The sequence below is a fragment of the Phoca vitulina genome, unplaced genomic scaffold (assembly GCF_004348235.1).
Source record: "Phoca vitulina isolate PV1807 unplaced genomic scaffold, GSC_HSeal_1.0 scaffold1, whole genome shotgun sequence".
Taxonomy (NCBI): domain Eukaryota; kingdom Metazoa; phylum Chordata; class Mammalia; order Carnivora; family Phocidae; genus Phoca; species Phoca vitulina.
In genome coordinates, this window is record NW_022589704.1 from 36,241,650 (window position 1) to 36,254,143 (window position 12,494).

Below are 12,494 nucleotides of genomic sequence, written 5' to 3' on the forward strand. Positions count from 1 at the left end.
TTAGTGAAGAAGGCATGTCAAAAGCCAAGAGAGGCCAAAAGCCAGGCCTCTTGTGTCAAACAGTTAGCCAAGTAGTGAATTCAAAGGAAAGTTTCTCGAGGGAAACTAAAAGTGCTACTCCAGTGAACACATGAATGATAAAGCGAAACAGCCTTATTGCTGATATGGAGGAAGTTTTAGTGGTCTGGATGGAAGATCAAACCAGCCACAACATTCCCTTAAATCAAAGCCTAATCCAGAGCAAGGGCCTAACTCTCTTTATTTCTATGAAGGCTTATAGAGGTGAGGAAGCTGGTTCATGAGGTTTGAGGAAAGAAGCCATCTCTAGTATGTAAAAGCAAGTGCTAATATCGAAGCTGCAGCAAGTTCTCCAGAAGATCCAGCAAAGATCATTAGTGAAGTTGACTACACTAAACAACAGATTTGCAGTGTATATGAAATAGCCTTCTGTTGGAAAAAGGTGCCATCTAGGACTTTCATAGCTAGACAGAAGTCAATGCCTGGTTTCAAAACTTCAAAGCACAGGCCAATTCTTTTGTTAGGGGCTAATGCCTCTACCTTTAAGTGCATTTTAAGTGGAAACCAATGCTTGTTGACCATTCTGAAAATCCTAGGGCCCTTAAGAATTATGTTAAGGCTGTGCTCTATGTATGGGACAAAAAAGCCTAGATGACAGCTCATCTGTTTATAACATGGTTTGCTGAATATTTTAAGCCCACTGTTGAGACCTACTGTTCAGAAAAAAAGATTCTTTTCAAAATATTACTGCTCATTGATAATGTGCATGGTCTCCCAAGAGCTCTGATGGAGATGTATCATGAGATTAATGTTATTTTTATGCTGAATAACACAACATCGATTCTGCAGCCCATGGATCAAGAAGCCATTTCAACTTATAAGTCTTATTATTTAAGAAATATGTTTCATAAGGCTATAGTTGCCATAGACAGTGATTCATCTGATGGATCTGGGCAAAGTAAATTGAAAACTTTTTGGAAAGAAATCACCATTCTAGATGTCATTAAGAACATTTGTGAGCCATGGGAAGGAGTCAAAATATCAACACTAAGAGGAGTTTGAAGGAAGTTGATTCCAACCCTCATTGATGAATTTGAGGGGTTCAAGCCTTTAGAGGCTTGCTGATGTGGTAGAAATAGCAAGAGAACTCGAATTAGAAGTGGAGTCTGAAGATGGGACTGAATTGCTGCAATCTCGTAAAATTCAAACAGATGATGAGTTGCTTCTTATCGATGAACAAAGAAAGTGGTTTCTTGAGATGGGATTGAGATAGAATAGGAACAGGACCCAGGGCCCCTCCCCAAACCCTAATGTGATGCAACTATTACATAAAAAGAAAATGCCTTAAAAGAAAACTCCTAAGTCTGAGTCTCTTGAGCAATACACCTTATAGGTAACGCAGAAAACTCTATGTCAGCTTAAAGGAGGGAGTCAGCCGACCGAAAGAACTAGTGAAATCTAGACCAAACCAGTCTGCCCCAGGACAGACTCCCAGTGCTGGTATTAGAATATGCACAGTGACTCCTGGGAGTACACTGGAGTTATACTTCCCTCATTAAAACGCTAAAAATCACACCCAGCGGTGGAGATTTAACATGTTAATGAGGCATGCAACATATGGCAAAGCATGAAAATATGCAAGTGCCAAGAGATAGCCCACCTCTCCATGCTTAAATGTCACCCCCCCTCCCCCCGCCCAAGCCTTTTAAAAACTCACTCTGACCTCTCCAGGGAACCAGCCTGAGGATTCTTTCCTCTGTGCTGTCTCCCTCATGGTCAAGCATAAGCCCCAATAAAGCCTTGTCTGAAAGCTCCCCTCTTGTCAATTTTTATTGATTAGGGACCCCCCCACGGGCCCAGGTTGGTAACATAATCTATTCCTGGTGAAGATGCTATGAAGATTGTTGAAATGACAACACAATTTAGAATATTGCTTAAACCTAGTTGATAAAGCAGTCGCGGGGTTTGAGAGGATTTACTCCAATTTTGAAAGAAGTTCTACTGGGGGTAAAATGCTATCAAACAGCATCATATCTTACAGAGTAATTGTTCCTGAAGGGAAGAATCAATCGATGTGGCAAACTTCATTGCCTTATTTTAAGAAATTGCCAAAGCCACCCCAGCCTTCAGCAACCACCACCCTGATCGGTCAGCAGCCGTCAACATCGAGGCAAGACCTTCCCCCAGCAAAAACATTGTGATTCACTGAGAGCTCAGATGATAGTTAGCAACTTTTAGCCATATTTTTAAATTGAGGTATGAACATTTTTTAGATCTAATGCTGTGAACACACTTAAGAGATGCTGGTATTGTGTAAACATAACTTTTATATGCACTGGAAAACAAAACAAAACAAAAATCATTTGACTTGCTTTATTGAGATGTTTTCTTTATTATGGTGGTCTGGAACTGAAGCGGACATATCTCCAAGGTAGGCCAGTATTAAGTTATTAAGCCCCCAAACTATAAGCTAAGCACTATTCCTAGTCTCATAATGTAGAGCGGGAGATGGAAGCAGTAAGAGGTTTGTAACTTGCCATGATCACATGGGTAAGAGTTAAATGGACCTGGGATTCAAAACCAGGCAATCTGGCTCCAGAACCTCCACTTCTACCATTATGCAACTCTCCCTCTTATTGATGACAGTTCTTCACTTTCTAAAATGAAAAGCAGAGTGATTTAAATTAAGATATGGTGATTATTTATGACATAAGAAGTTTCTGTAATCATCTGAAGAATTTGGATACTGCACCTTTTTCATTCCCCTGTAAATAAAAATCTCTCCTTTGGCATTATCCTCTGGATCTGCTTCAGGGTCACCAGGACGAGTACGGACGTTCCACTGACATCATAAGATCAAATGGTTTACCAGAATTTGCATGCTGCATGCCTTCTAAACAAAGCCAGCTGACACTATTTAGGTCTCTTTCTTAAAACCTTTTTTTTTTTTTTTTTTTAATTTAACAAAACACATCTTGCCGACAACCTAGATGCCAATTTCATGTGTATTAAAATCTCAGCATTCCTTTGAAGGATTATAATGGGAATGCTGGCAAACCCTTCCCTGCATCAGGTTTGGGTGGGTGGTACTACTGTATATATCTGTTGTCATGGCATATTTGTGCAATAAAATTAAAATCTTGGTCAGGAATCAGATAGAAGCTTGATATTTTTGATTCACTCTTCTCTGTTATTGCTTATCATCCTAGAAGATGTATATTTTTTTGGCATCTTGAAAACAAGGAGTCTGGTTCCTATTTCTTTAGGCTATATAAATATACCCTGTTTATAATAAAATGATAGGCAAATATACATAAAGTTGGAAAACATGACCACAGAAAACATTTTTTTCTCTCTTTACTAAACACCCAGATACACTTTTATTATTGCTAAACTTTTCCCCATGGCCAAAAGAACATTCTTCACATTTTAGCAGACTCAGAGATTTCTTTCATGTGGTCTGAATATATTCTATCGTAGATATTATTGTGGTTATAAAAATATCAAAGCTCATATTTTACAAACATACAGTACTGTAATATATGTTCTAGTACTTGTGGTAATATAACCATATTTTCCTTTTTTTTACAATTATAAGTATTTCAATGTTTTACCTTGCAAAACAGTGAACTTTTAAGACAACAAAGTGGAAAGGAGAGTCAGGAAGATAGGGATTTGAGTCTAGGTCTTACCATTTACTAGCTATGTAACTTTGAACAAGCCTTTTAACCGCCCTGATTCTCAGATTCCTTACATTTATAGGGGGACAATAATATCTACTTCCCAGGGGGTTTGTGAAATATATAGAATTGACAAAAATGAAAAACCTCACATACTGGATACTGAATAAATAATACCTCCCATGCCTCATCTCTTCTTTCACCAATTCAGCAAGTTCAGTTTAAGGCAATTTATATGTGAATGAATAGTTATTTTCAATTTTGAAAACTACATATAAATCACACTAAGAAACATATTATTCTTCCTATTTTTAAAAAACAAACCTGTTTTTCATAGAGATTTAAAATTTTCCTATTTCCTCTCTACATCTTCTGACTAGTTTCATATTTTAGGAAGGCATTAGTAGTACCATGGCTTTTAGGTAACAGATTCCTAGAGGACAGAAAGACTAATTTTAAATATTAAATCATAACATTCATGCATCAATTACTATTTTCTTCTACTCTTGGGTTTCTTGTGAATGATTCTCTCTTAATTGCTATGATTAGATTATAATTTAGCAAATTATATTTACAATGTAAATTGTAGATGGGTCTCTGATTGTAGCAGACACTCTTGGTGCCTGGCATCTTATCCCCTAGGCTACTTCTAATTTTAGCCATAATTTTATATTTCTGCACAGTGTCCCACCTAAAACAAGTGCGCCATCTCTGCTTTCTGCCTGTCAAGGCAGGAAAGCCACTGGAAAACCTACTTGACTTGTGCATCTGCTAGACCTAGAGGTCTACAAGAGTTATCAACACCCATTCCCAGGCAACCCTCAACCAGTGGGGGATGGAAAGCATTTGGTACATGCCCTAGGCTTCTATTTTTCCCAATACATTTTGTACCCTCTGCAGCAATACTGATGGAATCAAGCCCTTGTGTCTACAGCAGCCATGTACCCAATCTGCTCTTTGATGGGTGTTTCCTCCTTCCCTACCTAGCTCTCTTGGCTCCCTCACTCCTACTTCTTTGGATGGCTTCCCAAATAAACTACCTTACCTTGGGCTCTGCTTTCAAAGGAACCTAGTCTAAGACTGACTTTGCAGCTAGCCTCTTAAAATGCTTAATGGTTCCTTTCTCCCTCTAGGGTGGCCCAAACTCTTCAAAATAATCAAGGAAAATGCTTCAGGATCTAACCTATACTTAATGTCCTACTGGCTGTCCCACATGCTTCCTAAACTAGCAGCATTCAGCAGCTTGTCTATTCTACACTATTCTGTGTTCTTACAGGCTGTTGCATCTTTACAGATGCTTTCTTGGCTGAGAAAATTCTTTCCTCCCTTATTTGTCCTTTATCCTCAGTTCACTAGTACCACCCCCACCAATGGCCCGATCAAATATTTCTATGCGCACACATACTTCCATCATATTCACCATTCTGTTATACCCTAATTGTAGCTTCTGATCTAGGAAAAGGCAAAAATTGGTTGGCAAATATCACTCCTCAATTCCTGAGCACTATCAATGAGAAAGGAATTCACTTTGAGGGGAAACAGCATTAGATGGAACAAACTTGCCATTGGTGATAAACCATGTTGGAAATGAGAAAGCATCTATTTGTTGCCCTGTGGCTCTGGATGGGATGGAATCCAACTGGTGGATTGGTGGAAAAGTGGTTGTCACCTGACCCGGTTTTTTAAATTAATGACAAAATTCTGGGAAAAGGAAAGTTGTAATAGAGATTGAGTTAAATAAAAGTATATCACTGGATATTTTGAAAAAAAAAACTGGGGGTACACAACAGTGGGGTGGGATGGGGTAGGAGATACCCAGGAAATTATATATATATATATATCAGCTAGTTTTATACATTGGGAGGGGTTGGTCAGGGTCCTTTATCATGATGATCTGTAGTAGACTGACAGATTTATCAAATAAAAATGGAATTTGAATTTCAGACAAACATCAATTTTTAAAGTGTAAACTGCAAGGGACATACTTGTACTAAAAAAGTATCCATTCATCTGAAATGTACAATTAACTGGACATCTTGTATTTTATCTGGTAACCCTATCTGGGAGCCTGGGAATCATGGGAATATTCACGTAGGAAAGAGACTCACAGCTCTAAGTCTCCAATCTCTTATTTGGAGCCTTTGACATAAAGGGCCTCAAGGAGGCCACAATTGGAGCAATCTAGCTGGTGGACTAGAATACAAAGCAACCACTTCTGGGTGTTTTTGGTTTTTTTTTTTTTTTAGACCATATCATAATACCCAAACGGGCCTGGGAAATAACTTTGTGCTTATCCCTCCCTCTTACTAGACTATGAACCCTTAAGAGCAGGTACTATGTGGTTTTCATTTCATATCACCACCATCAGGTAGAGTGTTTGGCATGTAGTAGGTATTATTATATGCATATACAAATAAAGAAGTTGCATATTTAGTATATAATGTATATTAATATTTATGTAAATATGTTAATATATATTGTGTGATAATTACTATCTCAATGAAGGGAATTTCTGGTAAGTTATCTACTTTGTAAGAATTATTTATTAGCACTTAGTGTCAGGATTCAGATTTTACTAGTTATCTGTCTCCATTGTAGCTCCTATATCAAAACATTTATTCTAAGAATTGAAAGGTACCTATTTTAAAACAAATTCTGTATTTTTCCTTTTTATTCTTCCAATATGATTAAGTTAAATATTTAAAAAAATATTGATTTGGCTTCATCTGGATCCTTACTCTGTAATGGGAAAAATCACCTGCATGCCTTACTCTTTTCCTGCCATGGATGCATGGTACTGACTTGGGGAATCTCCTTTTTTAACATTCCATGTGGTTGTCTTAAAAAACCCACAAAAGCTATTTTCCAAACAATTGGCCAATATTAAAATAATAAAGTCATAAGTGAGAGGCAAAATACCAGAACAACCAACAAAATATTGAAAGAGAAGAACAAAGTTGGAGGACTGATACTACCTGACCTCAAACTATAAAGCTACAGTAATCAAGACTGTGGTGCTGGTGAAAAAAAAAAAAAAAAAAGACAAATAGATCAATGGAACAGAATGAAGAGCCTGGAAATAGACCCACATATAGGCAATTGGTTTTTGACAAAGGAACAAAGACAATACAATGGAGCAAAGACAGCCTCTTCAACAAATGACTCTGGAACAACTAGATACCTACATGTAAAAAATTGAATCTTGACCCAGACCTTACACTCTTCACAAAAATTAACTCAGATCACAGACCTAAGTGTAAAATGCAAAACTATAAAATTCCTAGAATATAATAGGAAAAAACCCAGATGCCCTTGGGTATGGCGATCACTTTTTAGATACGACACCAAAGGCATGATCCATGAAGGAAATAATTGATAAGCTGGATTCATTTAAATTGAAAGCTTATGCTCTGTCATAGACAATGCCAAGAGAATGAGAAGACAAACCACAGACTGGGAGAAAATATTTGCAAAAGGAACATCTGATAAAGGACTCTTATCCAAAATATATGACAAACTCTTAAAACTCAACAATAAGAAAACAACCCAATTTTTAAAATGGGCCAAAGACCTTAACAGACACTTCACCAAAGAATATATACAAATGGAAAATCAGCATATGAGAAAATGCCCTACATCAGATGTCATCAGGGAAATGCAAATTAAAACAATGGGATGCCATTAGACACCTATTAGAATGGCCAAAATCTGGAACACTAACAACACCAAATGCTAATGAGGATGTGGAGCAACAGAAACTCATTCACTGCTGGTGGGAATGCAAAATGGTATAGCCTCTTTGGACTACAGTTTGGCAGTTTCTTACAAATCTGAACATACTCTTACTATATGATCCAGGAATTGCATTCCTTGGCATTTACCCAAAGGAGCTGAAGACTTAGGTCCACATAAAAACATGCACATGGCTATTTATAGCACCTTTATTCATAATCACCCAAACTTGGAAGGAGCAAAGATATCCTTCAGCAAGTTAATGAATAAAAACTGTGATACATCATGTAGTGGAATATTATTCAGCACTAAAAAGAAATGAGTTATCAAGCAATGAAAAGACATGGAGAAACCTTAAATGTATAGTACGAAGTGAAAGCAGCCAATCTGAAAGGCTACATACTGCTTGATTCCAACAATATGACGTTCTGGAAAAGACATGACTGTGGAGACAGTAAAAAGATCAGGGGTTGGTTGGGGGGAGGGATGAATAGGATGAACAGGGGATTTTTAGGGCAGAGAAAATACTCTGTATGATACCATAATGATGGATTATACATTTGTCATTATACATTTGTCAAAACCCATAGAATGTACAACAAGAATGAACTCTAAAGTAAGCTACAGACTTTGAGTGATAATGATATGTCACCGTGGGTTCATCAATTGTAACAAATGTACCAGTCTGGTGGCGGGTGTTGAAATCTCTGTACCTTCCTCTCAGTTTTGCTGTGAACCTGAAACTTCTCTTAAAAAAATGAAGTCTTAATAAAAAGAAAGTTACAAACATGACAGATGGAAATGTGTTACAACCAAACTAATGAGTAATTCATGTAAGAATAGAGGTTATTATTTCATAACTTTTAGACTATCTTGCATAAAGACATACAAATGTACCAGTCTTTTTAATTGTTTTTTTGGGGAATGATACAGATTTTGCAAGGTTTCCAAGAACAACTCTGGTATTTTCAAAACTGAGCTGGGGTTTTGGAGAATAGGCTTTTGTTTTGAGATCAGTCACAGATACCACTTCACCTCTCAGTTCAGTTTTTCTTTGTTCTAGAAATGAGTAAGACATAATTTAACAAGGCACGATGAACACACAGATGAGTTAAAACCAGAGTTCAAACAAATGGATGCACTGAAGAAAGATAGGGCATTATAACTATTTTTTTACTTTCTTTGTAAGTAACACCTTCTCATAAAGATAGTTCTTATTTGTTGAAAAGTAAGAATAATCTCAAATGATAATTTGGTCTTATAACCTTTAAATTTTATTTAAATGGTTAATCATTAAATATTTGATTGATTGTGATCACTTCAGTTGAGTAAAATTTAACTCCCAAAAGAGAAAAAAAAGGATATTCCTTAGCAATGGGATTGCACCCCTTGTTCCTCAAGAAATTCAACATGTTTGAGGCAGACATGATTTTTAAAATTTGATTAGAATCTGAAAAAAACCTTTCAAAATAATTTCCCTCAATTTGATCTATTTAGGTTTGAGCATGCTCCCTATTAAAATCTGATTCTTCTGTTAACAGAACTTGGGATATTACATCAGTTAAATCTTAATAGTGAATCCTGATATCAAAGTCAGAATATTTCAAATCCATCATTAGTGCTTCAAATAACAAAAGCTGACATTTTGTGCTCATTTGCAGTCAGCAGGAATTTGGCATGAAGATATCAAGTAGAGGATTTCAGAAACTCTTCACAGAACTGATGGGATGTCTATATGGTACTCTCTCTGGTGAAGAGCAAACTTTTGTAATCAGTGTGAATAGCAAGATTAAAGCCAATATGTGCCCCATCAAACCACTTTTATTCCACCTAGAAAAATGGCAGTTATCTGGGATCATCTGTTATACAACTAAGTGGGCAAAATAACTGCGGTATCCATGTAGGTTTTATTACTTTATTTTTTGCACGTGATTTTCTGCGTTGGATACCTTAGCACGTGGGCAGATCATTTCTCACTACACAAAACTTCCTTCCTATACTTGATATCCTCTTTATAAAATGGACAGAAGGGACCTAATGAGAGCATGGCATTAAACATCTTTTTCTTGTAATTATTTTTACATGTGAAAATATAAAACAAAATGTTATTTAAAAAATTTTTTATTTAAAAATAAAAGTACCTACTATACATATACTCTATTTTAAAAAATAAAAGAGTACCTACTATAGAGCAAGCTTTTTTCTAGGTTATTGGGATATAGCAGTCAGAAAACAGGGCCTCGGGCGCCTGGGTGGCTCAGTCGTTAAGCGTCTGCCTTCAGCTCAGGTCATGATCCCAGGGTCCTGGGTTCGAGCCCCACATCAGGCTCCCTGCTCTGCGGGAAGCCTGCTTCTCCCTCTCCCACTCCCCCTGCTTGTGTTCCTGCTCTTGCTATGTCTCTCTCTGTCAAGTAAATAAATAAAATCTTAAAAAAAAAAAAAAGAAAGAAAACAGGGCCTCTGCTCTTACCTAGCCTAGGTGCTACTAGGGAGATATATAATAGAAACAAAAAGCACACAAAAAATGAGCCAAGTTGCAAGAAGCGCCCTGAAGAAAAATAATAAAGAGTAACGTGGGGGAGGAGATAGTAGAGGATGATGAAATAATGGTCACCATGGCCTCTTTGATAAAATGTCCAGCAAGGGAGCGAGCCTTGAGGCTCTGGGAAGAAAGAGCACTTCAGACAGAGAGAACAGCTACAGGCAGAGGTCCTGTGGCACAAATGGATTGTTTGAAAAATTGCATACATGGCCAGAGTGGGACAAGGTCCCAGGTAGAAAGGTAAAGAGCAGGTTGAAGAGGTAGTGGATGGTCAGATTATAGAGGGATTTGAAGGCTGTGATGAGGACTTTAGATTGTACCAGCGTCAGATGGAAACAACTGAAATGTTCAGCAGAGAAATGAAATAATCTGACTTGTGATTTCAAAAGATTATTCTGTCTATTGTATGTATTGTATTCTGCATCGTATGGAGCACAGGCCATAGAGGGACAAGTGTGGAAGCTAGGAGACAGTAATCCAGAGGCATAAGATTGTGGCTTGGAAATGAGAAATTGAGAAAAGTTGCTTGCCTGTGTTCCCTCTCTAGATGCCAGATTTTTATTCATTTGTCTTTTAAGTTCAATAAAGTTAAACATGTGTAATATTTCCTGAGAAAGATTTACCATTTAACTTACTGCATGTTCATTTTTGTATACAATGCAAAGGCTACAGAATTCTGAGTAACGTGGAGTTGACTTAGTTTAATTTCTAAAGAAAGAGCAAGTTTGTAGGTTTGATTGGTGTGCATTGTCAGAGCTGAAAGAAACTGTAATCTTGGGGTGTGGGGTACTCACTTGCAAAATAACAAGGGAGCACAGATGAGTATGAAGAACATGTTTATATATATTTACATAGTAAATTAAATTTGAACTTGGATTTAATATAACTTTAAATTTTAATCTACTTTAGGTCTTGAATAGGTAAGAAGGTTTTTCTAGTACTTTTTTAATTTTTTAATTGTTATGTTAATCACCATACATTACATCATTAGTTTTAGATGTACTGTTCCATGATTCATTGTTTGTGCATAACACCCAGTGCTCCATGCAGAACGTGCCCTCCTCAATACCCATCACCAGGCTAACCCATCCTCCCACCCCCCTCCCCTCTAGAACCCTCAGTTTGTTTTTCAGAGTCCATCGTCTCTCATGGTTCGTCTCCCCCTCCAATTTCCCCCCCTTCATTCTTCCCCTCCTGCTATGTTCTTTTTTTTTTTTCTTAACATATATTGCATTATTTGTTTCAGAGGTACAGATCTGAGATTCAACAGTCTTGCACAATTCACAGCGCTTACCAGAGCATATACCCTCGCCAGTGTCTATCACCCAGTCACCCCATCCCTCCCACCCCACCCCCCACTCCAGCAACCCTCAGTTTGTTTCCTGAGATTAAGAATTCCTCATATCAGTGAGGTCATATGATACATGTCTTTCGCTGTTTAACTTATTTCGCTCAGCATAATACCCTCCAGTTTCATCCACGTCATTGCAAATGGCAAGATCTCATTCCTTTTGACGGCTGCATAATATTCCATTGTATATATATATACACCTCTTCTTTATCCATTCATCTATCGATGGACATCTTGGCTCTTTCCACAGTTTGGCTATTGTGGACATTGCTGCTATAAACATCGGGGTGCACATACCCCTTCAGATCCCTACATTTGTATCTTTGGGGTAAATACCCAGGAGTGCAATTGCTGGGTCATACGGTAGCTCTATTTTCAACTTTTTGAGGAACCTCAATACTGTTTTCCAGAGTGGCTGCACCAGCTTGCATTCCCACCAACAGTGTAGGAGGGTTCCCCTTTCTCCACATCCCCGCCAACATCTGTCATTTCCTGACTTGTTAATTTTAGCCATTCTGACTGGTGTGAGGTGGTATCTCACTGAGGTTTTGATTTGGATTTCCCTGATGCCGAGCGATGTTGAGCACTTTTTCATGTGTCTGTTGGCCATTTGGATGTCTTCTTTGCAGAAATGTCTGTTCATGTCTTCTGCCCATTTCTTGATTGGATTAGTTGTTCTTTAGGTGCTGAGTTTGATAAGTTCTTTATAGATTTTGGATACTAGCCCTTTATCTGATATGTCATTTGCAAATATCTTCTCCCATTCTGTCGGTTGTCTTTTGGTTTTGTTGACTGTTTCCTTTGCTGTGCAAAAGCTTTTTATCTTGATGAAGTCCCAATAGTTCATTTTTGCCCTTGCTTCCCTTGCCTTTGGCAATGTTTCTAGGAAGAAGTTGCTGTGGCTGAGGTCGAAGAGGTTGCTGCCTGTGTTCTCCTCTAGGATTTTGATGGACTCCTGTGTCACATTTAGGTCTTTCATCCATTTTGAGTCTATTTTTGTGTGTGGTGTAAGGAAATGGTCCAGTTTCATTCTTCTGCATGTGGCTGTCCAATTTTCCCAACACCATTTGTTGAAGAGACTGTCTTTTTTCCACTGGACATTCTTCCATGCTTTGTCAAAGATGAGTTGACCATAGAGTTGAGGGTCCATTTCTGGGCTCTCTATTCTGTT